This window comes from Ischnura elegans, chromosome 10 (genome assembly GCF_921293095.1).
Source record: "Ischnura elegans chromosome 10, ioIscEleg1.1, whole genome shotgun sequence".
Taxonomy (NCBI): domain Eukaryota; kingdom Metazoa; phylum Arthropoda; class Insecta; order Odonata; family Coenagrionidae; genus Ischnura; species Ischnura elegans.
The window spans coordinates 106,777,513-106,781,454 of NC_060255.1; the positions used below are offsets into that span (position 1 = coordinate 106,777,513).

General features: G+C 35.7%; 1 long non-coding RNA gene across 1 annotated transcript; it reads right to left on the reverse strand.

Moving 5' to 3' along the window:
- Positions 1-1,922: 1,922 nt before the first annotated feature.
- On the reverse strand, positions 1,923-3,641 carry LOC124167303. The gene is made up of 3 exons (XR_006866654.1): positions 3,514-3,641; positions 2,254-2,418; positions 1,923-2,149 (listed from the first exon to the last, which is right to left on the reverse strand). It is a non-coding gene; the product is annotated as an uncharacterized LOC124167303 (long non-coding RNA).
- Positions 3,642-3,942: the final 301 nt, after the last annotated feature.

Genomic DNA, 3,942 nt, shown 5'->3' on the forward strand with positions numbered 1-3,942 from the left:
AAGTAATAAATATTCTAAATGAAAATTCCGGTGAAAATTCATGCTATATGCAGGATTTCAGAACGAAGTAAGACAAATTCGAAATGACACGAATAAAGTGACAATTCTTGCTACAAACAAGATGTTTGAACGCAGTAAGAAAAATGCGAAATGTCACTGCGGTATAGAAAATTGTTGCTATAAAGATGATTTCTGAACGATGTAACAATAAAACGAAGTGACATACATAAAGTGATCATTCTTGCTATAATCACGGATTCAGAGGAAAGTGATAGGAATTCGAAAACTCACTCCTCACGTGAAAATTCTTAGTCTAATCAAGATTTCTGATGGAGTAATAATTACGAGAAGAGAGACTTCTAAAAAGAAAATTATTGCTATAAACAGGATTTAAGAACGAAGTGAGAAATATATGAAATGCCACTCATAAAGTGTAAATTCTTGAAGAATACAGGATTTCAGAACGAAGTAATATAAAAGCGAAATTACATTCCTCACGTAAATATTGTTGGTAAAAACACGATTTCAGATCGTATTAAGAAAAAAGTGAAATGACACTCCTAAAGGAATTCTTGACATAAACACGATTTCAGAACGAAATGGGAAATATGCGATATGACACTCCTAAAGTGATAATTTTTGCAATAAATACGATTTCAGATCGAAGTAAGAAAAATTGCGAAATGACACTCAAAAAGTGAAAATCCTTAATAATAACACGATTTCAGTAAGAAGTAATAAAAATGCGGAATGAAAATTCTTGATATAAAAGTGATTTCAGAACGAAGTACGAAAATGAGAGAAGACTCTCCAAAAGTGATAATTCTTTATATAAACACGCTTTTAGAACGAAGTAAGGAAAATGGCACGATGTTTTTTCAAATTTTTCTTATATACACGATTATAGAACAATGACATTTAAATTCGAAATGACAATCCTAAGGGGAAAATCTTTACCACTAACACGATTAAGATCAAAGTAATAAAAATTCGAAATGGGGAAATTCATGCTATAAACATAATTTCAGAACGAAATAAGAAAAATGCGAAATGGCACTCCTAAAGTGAAAATTCTTGATATAAACAAGATGTCTGATCGAAGTAATTAAAAAATGAAATGACACTCATAAAGTGAAAATTCTTGCTATAATCATGATTTCTGAACGAATAAATAAAAATGTGACTTTTACTCCTAAAGTGAAAATTCTTGCTGTAAACACGATTTCAGAAAAAATGCGTAATGACACTCTCAATGTGAAAATTTTGCCCGGAGATTATGTCGATCGTGAGTTTGCGATGCGTTTTTTTCTCCCGACTAAAATCGTGAATCATGGAAGGAAACGTCTACGTATGCAAATAAAATGGACATTTAAAAGACGTGGAGATAGACCAAATAGGCATTGAGGCATTGAAAAACATCAATTTTAAGTTTGTTCTGTGTGAGGAGCAGTTTGCTGCTCTTCCGCAGAAAGAAGAAGAGCAGATGGTGTTCAGTGCTCGCTCATTTATACGCCATGGAGCAAAGAAGCTCATTTTTCGTAGAGTGGTTAGTTTAATTTTTTAATTTTTAATAATTTTATGACGTTTTTATGAACTAGCTTTTCTGTTTTTCATCTTGTCCGGGTCAAATCTTGCAACTCAATCTTAACCCACTTTCCGATTAGCAATCAAGCTGAAATTTTCAGGATAGCTCAGAATCAGATGAAAATTCAATATACTTTTATCATAATTGGAACAGTGTCTCGATTTCAATTAAAAATTTAAAAGTAAATATAGAGATCAATTCAAAGAATAACCACCAAAATCCGATCACGGCGCTACGATCATAAAAGAAAGGAGAATGATAGAGAATCGTTAGAAAAAAAATTGGTTTTTGTATTAAAGTTTATTGAAAAAAATATTGCAAGAAAAACTTTATTTATTACAAGCATTACTTTTATATTGTAACATTCTGATGGCAACTTCAACCGCTAGTCCAATAACCATGCATTTGTATGGTGATATATTTCTATAAACAGGCTGCCTCCATACAACTATTGGCCTCGATATGGACGGGGTATATGCGTCGCTCGCCAATCCTGGGATCGTTGGTTCGAGTCCCGCCTGAGTGGATTTCTCAGCACAAGGGTTTGCATGATATCTGATGGTCCTGGGAAACGTAAACACAGTCTGCGCCTTCAAGGATGCTCTCAAGGGCAAAATGGACCGGCCACGAAATCGTTTGATTTATTTCAAAAATAATAAGTGACTTACTTGTATGGTGTGGAATCCCAATCTTCAAGGCTCAGGGCTCAACACCACCAAAATTTCGCTGTCATTCGCGTGAGTAGATGTCTCCATACTTGATTTCGTTGCGTACGTGAGAGATGCCTGGAACTGGACCAACATCACAAGATTCGTCGTCACCGTAGCGGCGATCTGGCAGGAGAAACAAATTATTCATCTCAAACACACATCATAGAGAGCGAAGATTAGGTCCACATGAAAAAGTCCAGGGGATAAAGGGAGATATCAGATAGAGGATTAGAGGCATTCGAGATAACGGGGGTGGCGAAGAATGGAGAATGGGCAGAGAAGAAGAGGGCAGAGAAGAACGACGGAGTGCTGGACATGGTGGGTGAGAAGAGGCAGCTTCTGTATGGCATATGGAGGAGATAAAACGTATGGATGGAGCGAGTACTTAGCGGGGAGGGAATGTTGAAAACTGTGTTAGATTAGGGTAGAATGTTGAGTTAACGAAGGAGAGGAAGGAAAAGAATATGATTTTGAGAGATATTAATTGTGAATTGTCTTATTGTGAATTGAAGAGGGAAGTGCATGATAGAATAGGAGGCTCCCAGAATTCTTCTTAGGCACTCTATGGAAACCTATCCTAATCGGTAGAATACTTAAATAATAACGACAGACATCACATTTCAATTTCACTGCATAAGTGGACATTTCATCTATCTGAGAATTCATTCTAAAGACAGGAAAACCAAACAATGAATTTTTAAAGACAGCAGTGACTAATTGTGTTTCAGTTGCACGGAATAGCGTATTTCTCTACTATGAAACATCGGGGTTGAGGTGAGATCAAATTTACTATAAACAACTTTTGACGATTTGAAATTTAAATGATAACATTGGGAACGGTAACTTTTATTACCAAAAGTTGATTTCGTAGCTAATTACCTCCAAGCCTCCCATTGAATATTGGAAAATAACGTTAATGATGATGTAGAGACGGAAAGTTTCGACAAAATACAACCGAAATTTTCAAAACAACTCAGTTCGGCATTGCGCCATCAAGCTGATTTCATCTGTCTTTTGTTTTCTGATGAAACCAAACCACAAAATTCATCCACACATGCAACTTTCAACAAAAACTTAACTACCATTGTAATCATTTGAAAACAATAAGTTGCGGCCTTGGACTGGAATTTGGTCTTATGACTAAAAATCATGCAGGACACCATAATGTACGCCAATATCTGAGACAGGAGGTCATTACTTCTGATGTTGATCACTTACGGAGGTGAGTATTGAAGGATCCATGTGAAAGAAGCCGCAAGCCGTGAATTTGACCCTTTCCCGGAGCAGTTGAGTGGAGAACAGCTCCAGCTGAAAGCATTAATAAGAAAACATTTCTTTTTTCTTCGATAATTCTTCCCTCAGCAGCTAAATTCCCCTCTTATAAGACTACATCTATCTCTTAGATGAAGTCCACTCAACTTTTATTTGGTAAACGCCGACAAATTGCAAACTTCTCGTATCATTCTCAATGAAATTCGTGAACGGAAACCGGTCCAAATTTTTGAATATTTTATGTATTTTGGTGACTTTTTCAGGCAATCTAGAGACCACTAATACACGAAACAATCACTAACACCAAAACACTAACAATAACTAACTCGATTAAGTCAATTACAACAAGGCCTATTTACATTAAAACAATTTACA